Here is a 21086-nt window from a genome sequence, read left to right as displayed (position 1 = left end):
AATTTTTATTAAGATATCCTGCTCTATTAAAAACAAACAATGCACAAAGCTACATATTCTATTGTTAAGATCCACTGTAAATGTGTAACTTTAGACTAAGGTTCGAGACTTTTCGATTTAAAGCTCTGAGTGGCACAGCAATTGTTATGGATAGGCGTGTCGCTTACCACCAGGCGCACTTGTTCATCCTGTCACTTATATATAAAATATATATATGTATGTATATATAAGGTATTATAAAAAAAGAGGACAAATTATATTTTAATCTTTAATTGCCCGAGTGAAAAAGGGATTTTGTCCAAAAACTGAGTTACTGGGTTTTTTAAATTTAACCGACGTTATGAACTGTATATTTTGGTTTGTGTCACTATTCTTGAAAAACTAATTACTAGTATGTTTGTCATTTTATAGTTTAGGATCTGCGCTAGAGATAAACATAATAAATGATCTTATTTCTGTTTTTATTTTATTATTTTGTAACTAAAACATTTGTGGATGGACAATAAATAACATTGTGACGAAATAGAAACATGTCCAATGTAACAAAGACTCTGTGGGTGTTTTCAGCTTAAGACCAAGTGGTAGGATTTGCTTTTTGTAGGATTCCGCGATACTGCTGAGAAGTCTGAGTATGAAGTTTAAAGTTTTCAAAGATCTTTATTTTGTAACTAAGTGAAGAAAGTGTTAATAGTTTACACTTATCTTTGTTATCTAGTACTTTCAGTAAAATGTTCACACACCTAATTACGTAATTTATAAAATTGCTCTTCAAATTCTTCAGCGCATATTAATTTTATTTTAATTTTAATTTATTTATTTATTTATAATCAGATTACACAGACCCATAAATACATATCTTATAGACTAACATAATATAATAAATCACTATTTATTTATTTACCCGTATGGATTGTGACGTGTGACGCAACGTGGGTGTCCAGTAACCGTCCTCGGAAACGTCGATACATGACACCCTTCGGCCAAAAGTCCTTCTTCATGAAGGTCGACAGATGTTGAGGTAGTACTCTCAGGGTAGCATTAGCTTTCACCCATACATACTTCATAATATCCGCAGACTTTGTGGAGTAATGAAGTCGTGATACACATAGCAACGTCGTCGGCACCGCTGGACGCAGTAGATGATTGGGACCAGTCGAGGACATGCCACCACGGTTACGGTTGGTGTATTTCTTTTTCTTTTCCACTTTTTTGAAACTGTCCTCGTTGCACTGATCTATTCGTCTAGATGGAACTAACGACACAGCTCCAGAGATGGGTTTCCGTTTCTTGTTCTTCCCCTTCGTTGGTTGCTTGGATTGTGGTTGTGGAGCAATGAGTCGTATAGCAGCAGCAAACGGGGGGCCCTTGCTCACCTTGTCGTGGTGGGCGGGCTCAGTAGCTGCAGGTAATCCAGCCTGTAGTAAAGCTAAAAAGCAAACGGTGGACTTTTCCGCGCGTCCCTCTGATCAGCAGAGGGCACAGTGGAGAGGCCAGGTGGGTACTCAGATTGAGTATCTGCCCAAGGAGCTGAGATAGGTTCGTTATCGTGAGACATACCCGCCAGATGTGGTGGATACCGGTTCCCCGAGTCGGACCTGTCCAATTGAGATAAGGGGCACATATTTGCTCCACAAGCAAAAGGCGACTCCTTTTGTTCTGCGCGAGGCATTGCAATCGAAAAACTAAACCTTCTCACTGCAAATATCTTCTTTGAAGTTTGACTTGCAATTCTGCACGATGCTGACCTCGTCCATAGTGTCGATGGCGTGTTGGATGAACGACAGCTGTTCATTAGCTATGAATAGCTGAAAACCCACAGTCAATTACGCGCAGCGGCTATTGCCGTGCTGGTCGCGAATTATTATGATTCCTACCATGTAGCACATCCGAATCCGAGTGTGCACCGCACCTCTAATCTTTACTTACCGCATTAATCGTAATAATAAAGTGACAGACAATCACACCAATTACTTTAAACTACAGCAGCAATAAAGCTCCTTGCGAAAGAGTTCGTCCAGTAAAGGACTGACATCTTACTTATTTTTGCCGCCAAGAGGTTAAGACAAGCAATACTGCATTCCAGTGTCAAAAGGTGCTTTTGAAATTATAGGCATATGGGACTTGTCAACTTGTGTCTCAGGGTGACGGGCGTCGCGGCAGTGTCTCTGAGCTTACCACCAGGCGCACGACTTGTAGGGAAAACTAGGGAATTAGGGAAGTACTATGAATACTAAAGCAATAGAATTTACTCCGGTAGTCCCAGACAACCCAGATTAGAACCAATTTAGAAAAGTTCGTTTCCCAAATTGGTGCTACCAGGAATCGTATTCTTATTATGCGCCCAAAGTGCTAACTAACCGTTGGGCCTCCGAGATCGTGAAAATATTAAAACTAATAGGAAATAAATTTTCTTAGTTGTATTCAAATGTAAAAGACAGTATTTGTTCGTCTTACCACTTAATCACTAAAAGGTTTGAATTTATTGATTACTTTTTATCTTCAAAGCAAACAAAGTTATCAGCAAAGATAAGTTAGTTGGTAAAGACTAAACGAAGTTATTTTTCACTCCTTACACGATCCTCCCTTTAACCCTCCATATCGGAATTCACCCGTGGATTTAACCAAACTCGCACATTTTCTTCTTTCAACAGCTTCACACAGAATTACATTATCGTATCTCTTTCTTTCCAGACGTGTTTTTGTGCCTTTGGTTAATGTTTTATCGATGCGTAGAGTTAGCGTCAAAAGAGATAAGTTTAGCATTTTGTAACTTCAAAAAAGAATGTTTTATATTGGAAGGTTATTTTATACACTCAAAAATATCTAAGAAACAAAAAATCGCTTTGTTTATTGTTAAGTTATTGTTAAATACTTCAATAAACACTATCGATACTTTAAAGTAAGCGCATTGTTTCTTTCTTTTTATTTTAATGTTATGCGCCCTCATCGATAGAAAAATAAATAATTTTTAAGAACATTCGATGGCTACTTTGTTGTTACGTAAACATCCGCTAGATGGCATTGACCCATTTTATGCAAATACTAAATCATAGTGTTAAGACGTTCCCTCAAATGGTTTGATTTCTCCAACTGAATTTTGATTGTATAAGGTAAGGCCACACTTTCAATAAGCTTACTAGAAGTTGAGTGCTTACATAATCTACTGGAGAGAGTGCGGGAGACCTTATTTCAATACCCACTAAGGTTCCCTAACGTTGAATGCGTTCGAATAATATGCAGTTCAGTTTCCTATTATCCCCTGCTTTAAGTTGAAGGAAACATTGTGACAAAACCGGTATAAGGAAGGATGCCTAAACTCCTCGAAGAAGTAATTATGTAGTTGTCATCATCATCATTATCAACCATTTATTTGTGCCGCTGATGGGCACGGGTCGAAACCGAGAGGAGCTCTCAGACGAGGGTTTCACACGTTTTCCAACGGTTATGATAACCTGCACGTCGAAGAAGGTTCTTCGACGTGCAGGTTACAATCACGATGTTTTCCTTCACCGAAAAGCTCTTGATGAATTTCGCATATGAATCCCAAGAAACTCAGAGGTGCGGCCCGGATTCGAACCCACAACCCCCTGCTTGAGGGGCAGTAGGTCAAACTATTAGGCTACCACGACTTCATGTGCTTGTAATGAACTAAAATATCTCTCTAGTATGATTATTAATACATAGATCTCTCTCTGGTGCTTGCCTCGGCAGTGTTTCTTAATTCATATAAAAAAAAGGTATTTTGGAATAGAATCATTTTATGTTTTATTTTACTTACATAATAGAGCTATAAAATGCTTTGAATACAAACAAGGAAAGTTGTCATTTCCTTTGGAACCCTTCTGTGCCGCAATTTTTTGTTTGATATACCAATATTCGCTACGGAAAATGGGGATGGCTACTGTGTGCCATGTACTATTTAGGCGCCTCGCAAATATGTCTTATGTTGAATACAAGCAACCGGCAACTAGAAGCGAAAATCCTATTTTCATACAATTAATATGAAATCTACACAGTCGTCTGTTGCTGCATTCGAACCCAGTCGCCAGTTACGGCAACAGCAATTGTTTGAAAATAGAATAACGCTTCTAGTTGCCAGTTATTTGTATTCAACATAAGTGACACGTTTGATCGGTGCCTTTAAGGCCGCGTTCAAATTAGCCGCTATTAGACGCGCTGCAGCTGCACGGCGGCCGCACGACTGTCACTTTTCATACAATTTCTGGACGCGCTGCAACCGCGCGGCGGCCGCGCGACATTCGCGCTGCAGTCACGCCTGGTTTCAGTCACGGTTAATGAGGTGTACATATTAATTTTTCAAATTAACCACAATGGATGAAAATTGTAGAATTTACAGAGAATTTAAAACAACACCCTGCTATCCCAGGTCCGCTAGTTATTCCAATCGACTGGATAAAAAAAAGTCATGGGCAAATTTTTTGATAAGTTTGAAACTAAAACTATAACTGAAAGAAACATAGCAGGTGAGTCATGTCTAATACATATATGTAAAGTGTGTCCCCCAAGAGCTAGGTAAAAAAAAGGTAAAACTAATGTTTCTTCGTCAGAATCCATCGTGTAACAGAGTCGAAAGATGAAACATCACTAAAAATTTGGTCGCCCTTCAGCAGCGCGACAGTCGCGCGGCCGCCGCGCAGCTGCAGCGCTTCTAACAGTGGCTAATTTGAACTCGCGATAAAGCACGATTTAAGCTATCTTTTGTTTATATAAACACACAGAGAGCGGGTGCGGGTCGGGCGCGAGTCGGGTCGGGACCATAGCGGATCTAATTCCATGTATTCATATGGATGACAACACACTGGATGCGTGTTCCCGACTCGACTCACGCCCGACCCGCACCTGCTCTCTGTGTGTTTTATGTGCTGGATTACCCTAAATCTACTTATAAAATCGATTTTTACTCCCACGACATACGAAGTACAAATATGATTTTTTTGGAATTCATGTGTGAAATTTAATTTGAAAATTACCATGAACTTATTACCAAGATCCGTGTCCAGCAGTGGGACCTATAAAATGTGTTGACGACGAACGTATGACGAATGTGAAATTATAATTCGTTACCCTTCATACTCATTTGAGCATTTTAAATTTAAATCTAAATTCTATTTGAATTTTGCTCGTCTATTGGCTCATCAGCCCCGCCATACTAATTTATATCCCGGCAAATTTACTTCATGGATGCCTTTATGAAGCTCTCGTTACCGGGAAGTTTTATTTAAAATTCATTTCGTTATACTAACGTGATATACTCGTAACATACAGACTTTTTTCGAATGAATTATTTGTGCGAGGATCGCTTCCAAATGGGACTACGTAAATACCTAATGTTATTTTACGATTAACAATCTCAGTACAGAGTACTAAAAGCACCGACCTCAAAAGTACGTGGAATTACATATAATTACCAAGTTTTATTGAAATCGGTTCCCGGAAAGTGCGCAAACTCGGATTCATCACCTAGTTCGCCACTATACAGGACTTGACACAGGAGATAATAAAAATCGGTTCTTACTGCTCAAAATATATAGAGAGAAAAACGCCTTGAATTGGAGAATAGCAAAATCAACTATTAAAATAATTGTTTCGTATAATAAAATTTAGGCGCTATTTATAAAAACGAATCTTCATGCGTGAATAGTCACCCTTAGAGGTAGATGATTTTCTTCAAAATTATGGAATTATGGATGTACTACTCTCTTTCCAACAAAAAAAGAATTATGAAAATCGGTTCACAAATACCGGAGTTATCGCGTAGCATACATACAAAAAAAAACATACAGTCGAATTGAGAACCTCCTCCTTTTTTTGAAGTCGGTTAAAAATGCGATATTACACCATCGAACTCTATCAAGAAGGCACCATTATCTTACTGAGCTACTCCGCTTTTATGGCTTCAAACTTTTTTGAAAATCGAAAATATCTCAAGTCCCTACTATATTTGTCAACATTTTTAAATGGTAGGGTAATTAATTTTAATAATCTAATTAATTTTATATTTAACTGATAATACATAAATGTTAATTTAATTGCCTCTGTGGCCGAACGGTTACCATGCTGGTCTGCTATGCAGAGGTCCCGGGTTCGAATCCCGGGCCAAGAGAAATATTTGTATGGCCTACATTTATTTCTCTCGTGAGTTTGGTTGTAGTTTGTGGTTGTCTTGTCTAAGTGTGTGTCACCGCACTAGGGAAACCCTGTATGGCACCCGCGATATAGGGTTTCCCTAGTGCGGGGCTATGAGTGTGTGTGTTATAATAATCCCCTTAACTGTAATTGTACCCGCTCAATAATTCTTTGAACTTTCAATTCGTGTTTGACAAAATAAGGCCTGAACATATTAAGTATTTTTTAGTTCAGACAATAAGTATTAGTCATGGTAGTCAAATCATGACTTCAAAATCATACCATTATTATGTTGTACATTTTTAAAGGCTGTAACAATTACCACGTCTCGACGCTTACAGGTAATAATTATCTTGAAATACTGATATTACATATAAGGTGTTATAAAAGAGGCCTATATAAAATAGCATTATAATAATAACAATAAAATCTGTTCTATATTATGTTGGTAAGAGATTGGCACCTAACCTAAGCAAAAGCTTGTAATATAGGATGCCAGATCTCTCACCTCAATCAACAAGACTAACAAAATGTTGAGAAAAGACAAAGGGTAACTATTTTTAAAGAAGGATGGCGAAAACTGCCCCAATAACGACGAACAGCCGTTCATGGACTTTGCTAGTATAATTTTACGTTTTAGTTCATACCTAGTTATCAATATATTTTTAGAAGAATAAAGAAGTTCTAAGACATTGTATTTTAGAATAGATGCAAAAACACAACTGATAAAATAATTGATTCAGTTCGACTATAGATTAGGCAACATTCTTGTACGTACGTTCCATTTTAGGCAAGATTTAATGTTTACCTACCTGAAATATTGGTTACTTTATAGTACACACATAAAACATTACAGCCACAAAATACCAAATTAAATAATAAATTAAACAGTAATGGCATAAAGTAAAAAATAAAACACAATGTGACAAAAATATTTAGACAATATTTAAATGAGAGATAATAAAAGTTGCAAAGGAACGTTTTGACAAGAGGCCTTTTGCCAATATCAATGTCACATTGATATTGAGAACAGTGTGACCATTTGTGGCATGTTTCTGCCATTTGGGTAGATTTAATTGCTGCATTGCTGCAATACATGATAAGTTATATTAAATGTGGCAGAGTTTGGCAGATTTGAGAATATTCCCCAAGTTCTTTACTATTTTTGGGAACAAACTGAAAACTTGTTGTTTTCTGCTACTTCGAACAAACAGCTGAAGCGAAATACAGGACAATGTTATAAACATAACCTATATCAACTTCATAACCCCAAACTTCCACAGGCTGTACTCAATTAGCTTTTTTGATGCTTTGATAAGGAATCACAAGTATTGATAGACCTACTTAAAGCAAGTTGTCAAAAACTCTGGGTCACAAAATACAAGGGATGTCGTCATCCTTCGTTATCAACTAAACTATAGCTACGTGTTGTGTGTGTGTGTGTGTGTGTGTGTGTGTGCGCGCGCGCGTGTGTGGGTGTGTTTGTGTGTGGGTGGGTGGTGTACGTTGTGTGTTTGTGTGTGTGTTGTGTGTGTTTTTGTATGTGTATTTAGGTGTGTGTGTGTGTGTGATATAGCATTCGCCTTATTCTCCTTCTTTATCCGAAAGAATATGGAAGGGTTATTTTCAAAACACTAACAACCTTGCAGGACTGTATTAACACTAACATCATGAACAAAATTTTTTGTTCCATGACTTTTTACAAAACAAAAAAATAAACTGTTTAGATTTCGTTGTACTATCTGACACTTTTTAAATCTGTATTTGATAGAATAAATTCAAACATGCAAACGTCTTTCGCAACTTACGGTATTTCGAACTTCCACTCAAACATGTCGACAAAAAAAAAGTATGACACTTTTATTAAAATTATTCCTTGTTGTGGACATTTTTGTATCCCAAATTACAAGCTGTATAAAATTATTATCAAACAATACATAGCACTAATGTATAAATAATGATGGCACTATTATGTTACATTTGTCATCATTAATAATAAATGAGAGACGTGTGTGAACACAATAATTATTTTGTTCGATATATACGGTACAAGGCTTTATAAAATGGACAATGATAAAAATATATAAAGAGAACACGTGCTCCATATACCTCCTATCCTAGTTTCAATGCCTACCGAAAAGCCGACATAACCAGGTAATCTTCGGATCATCAAGAACATCGTGATGAAATGTCGGAGGTGGTTAAATTTGTCACGAGGCTGACCTCCTTCATCGCCACCCCACCTCTTTGTTTACTTCTTTTGTGGTCCCTGGTCACTTATTTTTAATTCGACAGTATGCTTTTTTCTTTTTGTAAGGACGTTACGCGATAACTTCGGCATGTGTGAACCGATTTTGATGATTCATTTTTGTTAGAAAGAGGGTACCTCTGGAGTGTAGTACTCTAGTAGTAGTACTCTATACTGAGATTATAAAAATTTTGAATCGTTCTCGAATTCCCTTTTCCTTCACTATTCCTGTTCTATCCATATGGCTCTTCTGGGCCTTTATTTTTCTCTTTTATCATCTTTGACATTAAATATTGTAGACCGAGCCTCCTTCATTCTCATTTGGATAAGGCTAGACTACAAATTAATTAAGACCTGCAAGACGTCTGATATTTTCATTCCGCTTTGGGTCATCGTGGTGGAACTACAGTGACAATTATGAAAAATGGTACTTTTAATGACGATACTGTGAGTAGATTTTAAAATTTTCAACTGTAGACAGTCAACTATCTCTGACCAGTCAAACCATGCAGTCATGTAACCTTTCTAAAATATCTGAAAAATAAATAAGTCATATCGTGGTAAGAAACTTGCAACTAGTGATTATCACGACACGGGGTACACATGGAAACAACCTTTTACATTATCATTAATAGTAATAGAATAAAAGTTACCAAAACATATTTTATGTAAATCGGCTTTCGGGGTTAAATTATGAAATTTTCGTTCTATATTATTAATTCAAAGAAAATTAACGTTTTAGAACATAATATTTATTTAATTAAAATATGCACCCACTTAAATTGTTTTCCTCCTAACGAATTATCCAAATTGCGGAAAAAAATATAGTCGACAGTCATACTAAGTCAGATCAGAAATATAGGGGTGGTCAAGAGGATAATCTGAAACTCATGTAAAAATAATTCGTAACTCATCATTTCACCTTAAGCTCTGGTTGTTCATGAAGTGCTTAGAGTATATAGGGTGGGAGGCGCTATAGCGTTATTTCCCGAACAAAATTTTCTGCCGCTTTTAGAGTTTTTTTTTCTATGTTGCATTTGAGTTGTGTCGCTGTGGTTTCATAAAAGCAAAAGTTGACAACATTAGCTTATTTCTACAAATACACGGATAAAACACACATTCTTATCATGTCTGTACACAGGATAGGCCTTTAAAAAAATTTGATTCCAATGAAGATGCTAGAGACGGAAAGCTATCGACGTGACGGTGTCGATAAATTTTACGGACTGGTTAATCGCGTATGAAAAATGTAATTCTACCCTTAGCTAGACTGCACGTAGACGATTTATTTTTGCGATTTTGTGTGTAGTGTAACAGCGGTATTGTTTTACTAGTATTTGACAAAGTAGATTGCCAATCACATTGACGTGCCAAATAATTGGGTGAAAATAAATAAATGAAATTTAAAATGTAATCCTAACACTGCGAAAAAATGTCCGGAGTTATATCCTTAATCTCCTTTTTTCAGTCAGCGTTGGATGTCCGGAGTTAATCTATACAAACGTACTGACATGTATAGAAATAAAAAACTAAAACATTTAATTTAAATCATAAAGTCATTGCCACTGCTTAATTTTGTTTGCCACAATTTAAAGGCCAAAAAATTATTCATATTCAACTTCTACTGGAAACATAACAAAATGCGCCATATTTAGCTTCTAGTGAAAACTACTTGAACACTAGACTAATGGAGTAGTATTTACTGTCAATATAATTTTCTACAAATTCACTTGAAGAAATAAGAGTTGTGCAGATATATAGGTACATTCAATTGTTATAATAAATGTGAAAATAGCTGTGTCTCCCTGTTGGTCGTTAATGCATGCTGTAAAAAATTAGTCGATGTTTCGAATTTCTAGATAACAACTAAACGTAAACTCAAAGTTTTATAATCTCTAAAACCGATTTATAACAAAACCGTTATGATTTCGTGGGTTTGTTTTGTAATGTTCCTAAAAATAACAAAAAAATACATTTGGGATTACAACAATTCGTGCAACCTTTATTTCGGACAAATGTATTTTCAGACTTCTGATAGGTAACTCCAAACAGTAAAACGAATAAACAATATTTTGTTAGTTATTTATTACTAACATTTAATAAAAAGTCATTTTAAAATAAAATTAACATTCATTCAACTCTATAGTTTCTTTGTTCTAAATGTTTCTATCGCTCATGGTTCGAAAATTGAAATTGACGTAAAGGGTCTCTTTCTATCTTTTGCGTACGCAACGTGTAGGACAAGGATAATTAGCTATTTGATTATTTTGATAGCTTTTGTAATTTATGTGTATTGTATGTATGTATGTTTGTGTGTCTAACTTTTACAAGTTTGTATCATACAGTACGGCATGATTTATAATATTAAATGATTAGAATTAATTTAATTATTTATAATTTATTAAATTATTATTTATTATACATTACAACGGAATAATTAACTTGAATAATCTTCATTGACATATTCTGTCGATAAATGAAAAACAATTTGTGTATAGAAAATCACATGATACGCGTCCTTGATAAAATATAATTGTAACTTTTTCATTGAAAAAAAAGCAGAACTCAAAAGTTTGCTTAATGGCTTTTATTTTCTAGTTGCCATGGTGACGGTGATTGGATCATTACACGTGTTGTGTCAAGTGAAAAGTCGACTTTTATTTGCGAAAAATAATTAGTCTTGTGTGATAGCCGAAACGAACCCAGAACAGCATCAGCGACCACCTCGAGAGTATGCCCTTTCAAACAAAAGAAGAATCTTCAAAGTTGGTGCACAATGGATGGAGAAATTGGTGAATACACGGACATGCCTAAAAAATTTGAGGAGATTTCATGGGATCCCCTCGTCAGATTCTGACTTAGTGACAATGGGACCACCACGAGAGTACACCCATTCAAACAAAAAAAGAATTTTCAAAATCGGTCCACAATTGACGGAGATATCTGAAAACATACATAAAACGTACTACAGCCGAAAGTATAACCTCTTCCCTTTTTTTTAAATCGATTAATAAAAATCGAGGCTTGCTCTTTAGCCTCCATGTTCGCTTTTCTATAACGAAAACACAGCGTCTATGAAGTATAGCATTTTTTGTCTGTGGTTGCCTGTCAGTAATTAAGGCACTTCATAGGCATGCTTATATCAAATGATGGAATGTTTTCGCTCTATATCTATCTATATGCTCTAACATGAAGTGGTACTCTAAAATTACACATATTGGTAAGAGTAGCTATGTTTGTTTATAAAGTGACCAACATTACAAACCAAAACAGAAACAACAGAATAACGCCAACATTTTAAATAACGAACACGTAAGATTCTATTTATAAAGACTTTCTGATCTGAATCTTACACTAAATACGAGTATTTGCGGCCATGTTTGATTTTAAAACGAATAATAACAACATTTACCAAAACGGAAACAAAAGTATAACGCCCAATATTTTAAATAAAGTTTATTTCAAAACATTTCTTATCTGAATAATACACTAAGAAGATTTTATTTCAAGTTAGAATTTTAGAACGCCAATTTCTTTCGAATTTCATGTCAAGTGGAAATAAATAAATATATTATGAAACGTATGTACACAAACATTATTATAATTAAAATGTACATTTATATGATATGAATATATAAATTTGTACATGTGTATGTATAGTGTATTATTATTAGGCTGCTTGTAAAAGGTACACCCTTCGGTGTCCTTTGATGACCTTAAAAAGTTAAGGTAACTAATTAAATGTCATATGAAATATGATACAGGCAGTATACTGGCTGCTTCGCCGTATAACTAGGGCTCAATGTATCTGTTTCATGTATGATATTCTTGTTCACACACAAATACTAATTTATTGTTACATTATTTTAAAAGAACATATATTTTACGTAACTTTTAAAACAGCTTTTTGTAGGTATCCCAATATTATACAACTTACTATTTTTTTTGTTATATTGTGTACATTTTGGCGCAATGAAAAAATACATCAGATTATAACTAATCCTAAAATGTAACCAAAAATTAAAAAATAAATAATATCTACGATACACGAATTCGTTCAGAGAATCTATCTTTTTTATACTTAAAAGTTATTAATTTAATTAATTTTTTTAAGAGGGTTTTACAATCAATACAATCTATTGTATTTTAAAATAAAAATGGTTCTAATTGTATTTATGTTGCATTGTATTGTATTTAGTAGAAGTAGAGCACCTGGTGAAGTTGTGAAGTTCTTCCGGGGAAGTATTGCCACTATATGTATTTCTGCCGCCAAGCAGTAATGTGAGCATTACTATGTTCCAGTTTCGAAAGGTATGAGTGCTGATTAGACTATAGGCATATGGAACTTGTCAACATGTTCCAATTTAAAGCTCTAGTTGCAGTGCTGCAACTGTTATGGATAGGCTTGTCGCTTACCACCTCTCTCTCTCTCGTCAAAATTAAAATGATTGGAGCCATTTTGTACTTTTTCGCGGCCGTAAAGCACTTTCAGCGGCATGCAAACAACTTGTATTGGTTTAACAAGATAATTGCGCCAACAGTGTTAACGCTGAGCCACCGACGCCGTGTCAAAGTAACACTTTTACCAAAGTATTGCCTACGAATTGGTGCCTCAAAGACCACTTGATTTATAATAAATAAATGTATAAAAATGTATCTTTTCTTTGTATTGTGAAAACACCGTGGAAATGTCAAAATAACTAAATAAAATTGGTTTCTAAAACACCACTTCTCCGCTCCACTTTGGTAGAATAGGCCTTAATGCTCTCCAGCACCTTTTCTTTTATAAAAAATGACAAATGGAAACGGACTGTCCACATAAAACGCTCTCTTTTTTCGATAACACCCTTTTAGTACATATTGTCTAACATTATCAATCACATCGAAAATACCAGAAGAAACTTAACTACGTTTATTGTTAGAGTATTATCGTTATACATCAAACTTAATGAATTTGGTCACGAAACACGTTTACAATAGGGTCAGTCGTCACAGTGGTTTGAAGATAAATTATTTACGACAGTCGCACTTTTAAGACTATAACGTAGTGTACGTACATCGAGTATATAACAAGAAATAGAGACGAAATAAAGGCCATCCATCCCTGGCAACTCATCACGCAAATGGGCCTTATATCACTTTTAAATATCAACTCTCGTTTGCACTAAAATCACTAATAAGAAAGCTAAAATAGTACAGCGCCAACAACTAACCTGTGTACGTCTACGTATATTCCAAAAATATTCTGTATTTATTATAATAAGGATAAAATATAATAATCTCTATGGGGGGCTGTTCCATTCGGTGATGTGGAAAACAGCGAAACATCTAATTACAAAACAAACGGAATCACACTTCATCGGTAATTAAAAATTAAATATATATAAAATTAAAGATATAAAAAAATTAAAACAAAATTAAAGATATAAAAAGCCTCGTGCTTGATACGGCGCGTATTGTTAGGCGGTCTTGAACCTAAATACCGATCCCGGCCGACTGTGGCGCCTTTCTCTCATTTAAATCTCGTTTCACTGATCCCAGATATTTTAATAAGTTAATTTCGCTAACAATATCGATTACCTTAGTTAAGATAAGGAGTAGTAGAATTTTGGCAACTTAAAGTACCGGCACGCTGTGATGGCCATTTTGACGTTTGTCCGCTCTTCAAGTTTCATATTAATTCATAACTACGTTGAAGGAGCTAATTGCTGTACATTGTTGTCAATAGTTCATAGCTAATTGTCAATAACCTTATAGATAGTCAATAGCCTTTGTGACGTGCAGTAAAATTTCTGGAATGTACATAGGGCGCACTATAAGTTTCCAGACTTTTATTTTATAAAATTTCGAAAATTTTGAAACCATGAAGGTTTTTTTGTAATATCTAGTGATGGGGCGAACAAGTCAAGTAAGCTACATGCCTATCCATAATTATATTGCAGTGCCACTAAGAGCTTTAAATCGCAAAAATCTGAGAAGTTGACAAGTCCCATGTGCCTACAATTTCGCCAACACCTTCAAAACTGAAACACAGTAATGCTGACATTACCGCTTAGCGGCAGAAATAGATAAGGTGGCAGTACTACCCTGGACGAAATCTTTTACAAGGAGCTCTACTGCTACTAAGTGTATCGAGCATGACGTCTCGGATAAAATACGTACTACATACATATATAATTTTATGACACTACTCAGCATTTGTTTTTCGATATACGAAATTTAAAAAAATGAAATTTGATACGATCATCACTTATGGGATCGCAAGCCAGCACAACTTCTACCTCCAGCGCTCGCATCGAAGCCCGATGCAAAACAAAGCTGTTTCGAACTGACGATATATTAAGTAAACATTTTTATTTTCGTTTTATCAAAACTTTTTAAAAGCTACCCCTTTCAACACTAGTTATAAATCTAAAAACTTATAGGTGCGACTCGCATTTGATTACATATTTTTTTCATAATGAATTGAGATTTGGCCTCAGTGTAATCTGTCAAAACGACCATCATAGTGTGCCGGTACTGTAATCGGAATTTTTAGTGCATCTTATAATTATTACTTTTTTTTTAGAACATAACCTACTGACGTACTACTCTCGTAGAAAAAGATTTCATTTCAATGTAAATGTTATATTTATTATATTAGCTCGGCAATATAAAAGCTTATCAAAGTTTTGTGGTATTACATAAATCCACTTACCTTCCCATAAAATTATCCTAACGACCTTCTATTGTATAATTATAACTTTTTATTAAAAAAATCGACCTCAAACTTCATTATACCCGATTCATCCCCTAATTTATCACCCTTAGACGTAGAATATGTTTTCCAAATTTAAATGGGATCACTGGTTGGTTGGTGTGATTTCCTCTTTCACTAATATCGTGTAACATACACACAAAAAATATAGTCGAATTGAAAACCTCCTCCTTCTTTTGAAGGCGGTAAAAAATACAGATTTTATGTAAATATGTAAAAGTACCTCTTAATTATTGTCATGCTTTTCTGGACCCAAAATGTAAGCTGAGTGTAAGTCGTGCGATTGGTGACATAAAATTTCTAATAAGCATTGCCAATGGTAGCATTCATTGTACAGAATTGTTATCACACATAAAACTATGCACGAACTTTTGTAAATACCGTTTGCGCAGCACTTTTTATTCAAAACACGTACCTTCCAGGCTCGCATTGAAACTTTCCAATAATAGATTATTAAACATTCTGAATTTGATTTGTTATGTGCAAACGTAGACATAGCTGCGAAATTATCAAATATTGTTTTGGAATATCACGTGAATAGCAATTATATCCAACTTTCTGTATACATCTGTTCACAGCCTTTTCGCGTCACAGCCTTTTCTCGGCGGTGATATTAGGTAGTAGATCCTTTTACATACGCCACAGCCGCTCACATGACATCTACTTAGTACACAATAGCGTTGACTATCTTTGTGGTCATTTCATTACCTGTTAGTAAGGTTTTATTTTTAATTAAAGTTAAGTTAAAGAAACAAAAAACAAAATTCGAAAAAAAGAAACAAAAAACCAATTTTGTGGAAAAAAGAAACAAAAAATAGAACAGGTCGAAAAATTAAGTTGGCCCAGTGTTCATTGGAGATATCGAAATAAAGATTTAATTTTTTTATTCACCCATCAAAAGTGTCTACGGATCAAGTATGCTTTTTGCCAATTACTGAAAATCAAGTATTTTTATTATTATTTTTTACACCGATGGAATAATTCTGTTCAAAATTAAAATTTGAATTCGAAAATTAAAATGACCAAAAAAATATCATTGTTTTAAAATATCGTTAGAAAACCAGATTTTCAGTAATTAGCAAAAACGTGCTTGATCCCTTGACACTTCTGATACAATGAAAATCCGATGACATTACAATAATAAGGTAACCTTGATCTGATTGTACAACCAAGATAGTTTGCAGACTACCTAACTCGTAAGCTACACTTACATTAGAACTTGTCGTGAAATTGAATATGGGCTCATTAAAATGGTTTTGAAGAGTTGTTAGCCCACGGATGGTGACATTTTAAGGTTAGTACATTTAATATTATAATTACGTTTTTTTTTGTTCTTTTTTATGTTTTGTTTACGGAGAGTAAACATTTTATTACATACAGAATTGTAACGAAGAGGAATTACTATTACCAATGTCGGTATTACTTCACGGTTTTGGATTCTTCGCCTATTGAGTGTACATACGTACAAAGCGTATTATTTATGCGCAGATGACGCGCGTTAATATTATGCTATTATAATTTTTTTTGTTCTTTTTATGTTTTGTTTGCTCTCTTATTTTCGATTGCTTTTATGTATTTTTTTGTTAAGCACTTTATGTTCTTTATTAAATGTAAAAACTCGTAATAAGCTCCACCCTTCAAATGAACCTCTGAAGCTGACAACGCTTTCTATTCCATTAAGCAGGCAAATATATGTAATATTTGTAAAGTTTCATTGAAATCTGTTAACGGAAAGTGGCTAAAATCCATTAAACCTGATTCATCTCCTAGTTTGTCACCTTTAGAGACGGAATATTTTCTTTAAATTCAGATGAGACCACTACTGAGGCACCCTCTTGCCAGCAGAAATAATAATAATAATCTGTTCACCACTGTCTGTGTAATCGCGTAACATACACACGAACAAATACAGTTGAATTCAGAAAGTGCTTTTTTTTGAAGTCGGCTTTAAAAACAGATGTTACGTAAATATATAATAACTACCTCTTAATTATTGCCATGCTTTTTTGGACCCAAAATGTGCTAAAAATTATTGCAACGTCAATTCTGAGTATGAGGAGCAATTTTGATCACACTGTCATTATCAAAAAGCACTAAATACAAAGATTATGGAAAAAAAATACGTCGACATCAGGGAGTATGTATTGCATTTTCATATATTTATTTGATATTTTGTTCTAACTTTTGTTATAAATTTGAATAAATCTCTCTCAATTTGTTTACAAAATAAACAGGTTTTTTTTTGCTTATACAAAAGTTGATTTTCATAGCGTACGTCTCGTAAAAATTTAAAAAATCTCATAACCTCAAGTTGATGTAAAATCGAGATCATCAAGATCGAGATTAGAAATGTTTAGTATTCTGCGTATGTTATTCGATCTACAATGATATTAAATGCTTCGCGTCCTGACTGGAACGAAATTAGCTGCGTCGGATCATCTCTGTTTGACATTCGCATTTAACCGCGCAACACACGGAGAGCGGGCGCGCTCGTTCCGCACGCGCACTCGGTGTGTCGTCGTCCATATAAATATACGGGATTCGATCCGCCGGTGGTCCCGACTCGCACCCGCTCTCTGTGTACTTCACGCCATAGTGTCGCTTAATAAATTGCATTCCATCCATTTTGTAAGGATGGACAGGATAGTCATGTCAACAAATATTTTTAACTGTTAGGGGAAGATTTCTCTTCATAAGCTCTTTCATGGCTCTGTAGTTTTCCCAGGCATTTCCAGGCGCGTCGTTCGGTCTCCTTATAGCACCAAAAGTAGGGTCGCAGAGTCTGTTTCATAACGACCGGTAAGTCAATAAGTCATGAGCTGAGTTTTCGGCAATAACTTATATTTATTAATTAACAGAACAAAACTGACATATGTTTTCTAATAAAGGTGTCGTTATATTGAAATATTTTTTCATTCTAAACTGACACAACTTCATTATACTCAAACACGCGTAATGTCAAAGTCTACAAAATTAGAGACAATACACACATGGCCATTTAATATAATCACATGGTGAGAGGGTTCTGTTTGAAATTTTAAATTCTTTTGTGTTCCATGTTAATTAAAATCTGCTTGAATTCAAAAGTGGACCAACCAGATTGCGGGTGGCATACAAATTTTCCTTTTTAAATGGAAACATGGTTGGAAGTTTTTGCTTCGTTTTAGCGCTAGCTGCGAAACATCGCAGCGATTCGCCTGATAATAATCAGACGAATCGTTGGAGTTAGTCAGAATGGACTTTATCGGAATTTGGCTTTTTGCTTCAATTCATGGAAGTTTATGATTTTTCACTGTGTCTGTTTCATTCCGGTTATGAAAATGAAACGGTTTTTGAAGTGGTTCGAACGACGGAATATTTTGGATGGACTATCTTTTGGATGATTACTTTAGTTACATACATAAATCTTTTATATACGTTTTGGATTGAGGAAAGTGAGGGATTTGCTCATGTAAGCGATAGGTTTTTCGACGCCGTCGAAATCATGGGTGAGCATATATAGCTTCTAATCCATATGATGAGTCACAATGGACTGTAAATGGTTTTGGGAAATCAGGGCAAGATTCAGGCAAATATAAGTGTGGATACGAGAGCCTGCTTAATGGAATTGTAAGCTTCGTCAGCTTCAGGGGTTCATTTGAAGGGTGGGACTTATTACGAATTTTTACATTTAATAAAGAACTTTACAAAAATAATCGAAACAAAACAAAAAAGATTAAAAAAAATTATCATAATAACCTATTACTTAATGCGCGTCATCTGCACGTCGCTTGCGCGTCAAAAATACGCGGTGTATATATGCTCTAAGGAGTAGACATACACTCAATAATCGAAGAATTCAAAAAAAAATTACAGAGCAAAGTCTGTTACTGGAATTCCAAAGAAAACGATAATTATTTTCCCGAAATCGAAAAGTATTACCGACATTAGTAATAGTAATTCCTCATCGCTACAACTTTGTATATAATAAACTCTAAAATCATTTGCAATTTGCCTAACATTGCAAATTTCTACAATCTCACGAAATCACGAAACTACAAAACAATGAATAAAATGTCAAGAAAAATTTGATCTGTAATCTGGCAGTTTTGTTGCACGACCACTTCATAACGTTTCGATTGCGCTTTTGTTACCAAACAAAGTAAAATATAGGTTCAATGGTCCATTGTATTTTATGCCTACAAAAACATGTATAAATCTGTATTCTTTTTCTTTTTTTTTCTCTTCAAGCAATGAAGGGTGCTCATAAATCCACATGCGGAAGGTGTGAAACGGGGCGAATCGGAACGGTCAATTAAACTTGGAATGAAAAATTTTCCTCCTTAGCGTTTTATGGCTTGTTTTATGATAGCGCCCAATTGAGGGTCATTTTGATTTATATTTCAGTCTACGTGTGCTTTTATTTGCTCTGTATTAAATAAATTACTGACTAAGAACGCATAGTAAAGTTATAATTAATACAAAACCAATACAAACTTGAGGATACTCGTTGTTCTTGTTTTACTTTAAAACATAAATACAGGTTCTTGACGTTTGTTACGTTATCGTTTAGAAACCCGTTACTTTTATTTACTTCCCAAACTTCGTAGTTATTGCCTGAGATTGTTGCGATGTGTTTAAAAGAAAGGGAAAATTTTTACTGCACGTACCTAACCCTAATATTGTGGTAAAGAAACCTTACGAAAATTAATCACTAAGACATAACTCTCGATTACTTTTTAAGTAGAAAATAGTCCTTAGATACTATTTCTTTTTCAATGTTCTATAATCGTGGTTCTTCGTAAAGTATGTCAGTCTAAAAACAGACGAATATTTTTTTAAAACCACACTATGATACCGTTAAGCATGCTTCTTTCTGACGATCTCCGTGGTCGAGTGGCTTGCACACTGGTTTTCATGGCGTCACCATCTCTGACGTCCCGGGTTCGACCCCGTCGAGTCAATGCAAAAAACGAAATTTTTTAGTGAAATTATAGGCACAAGGAATTGACAACTTATGTCTTAGAGTGATGAGCGCAGCACAGTGCCCCTAAGATCTTTGAGTACCTATCACTTACCACCTGGCGCACGACTTCGTCCCGATACTTGGTATTAAAAAAAACTGTATATTAAGTATTTCAATGATTGCAAGGGTGTTTCATCACCATGATTTTCAATTATTTTTTTGTGAAATTACTCCACAAGTTTGTTACAATTATTAACACAAAGATCGAACTTAGAAAAAATTCCTTCGATCGGGTTGGATTCGAACCGAGGTCTTCTAGCAAACCGTGTCAGGCGCTATGCCAACTAAGCCACGGGACGAACCAGCGGACCTCACGAATATTGTCTCGGGTCTGAGTGTTTATGATAGGTATCGTCGTTGTTTCCGATTTCCATAACAGAAGTGTTTTAGTTACTTATTTTGAGATCAAGGCAACGTATGTGATATTGTCTAATACTCATTTATTTCTATTCTTATATTACATCGAAATTAAAATCATATTGTTTATACCTCAAAATATTAATCCGTACGTAAGCCTGAACTACTCTGGAACGTATATCCACTTCAGAGTTCTCTAATACTGTTAAATATAACTCAGGAAAGTTAGAAACTAGTGCAATAACACTAAAGCATCCGTTGAGGTAAGGACTGCTTATATTCATGAGTTATTTAGTTACTTGGAGTATACAGAAGTAGTACAGTACCGGTTTAGTACCAGCACATAATGGGTACCGAATCAATTTTATAGACTCTACTTGGTGGAAAAGGGTGTCCTCCAGGGACCTGTATTGAGCCCTATTACAATAATGTTATTAACGAGATAGTTGATGAGGATGTTAAAATATTTATAATACTATGAACCTGAAATAGCTAAACGAATTGGGATGAAGTTTGGTGAAAAGATGGTGTGTACACCATCTGGGCATCGGCATATTTAGCTGTCCACTAGT

The 21086-nt window shown here is 35.0% G+C and overlaps 1 protein-coding gene across 1 annotated transcript in view; it reads right to left on the bottom strand.

The window, feature by feature from the left end:
• The window catches only part of LOC113234077 (collagen alpha-1(XVIII) chain-like), a 139285-nt gene that overhangs the window by 75287 nt on the left and 42912 nt on the right, over nt 1-21086 (bottom strand). The gene's annotated exons all lie outside the window — the stretch shown is intronic.

This window comes from Hyposmocoma kahamanoa, unplaced genomic scaffold (genome assembly GCF_003589595.1).
Source record: "Hyposmocoma kahamanoa isolate Upper Pololo Valley unplaced genomic scaffold, ASM358959v1 81, whole genome shotgun sequence".
NCBI classification, from domain to species: domain Eukaryota; kingdom Metazoa; phylum Arthropoda; class Insecta; order Lepidoptera; family Cosmopterigidae; genus Hyposmocoma; species Hyposmocoma kahamanoa.
The sequence above is the reverse complement of the archived record's forward strand: the minus strand, read 5'-3'. Positions and strand labels throughout refer to the sequence as shown.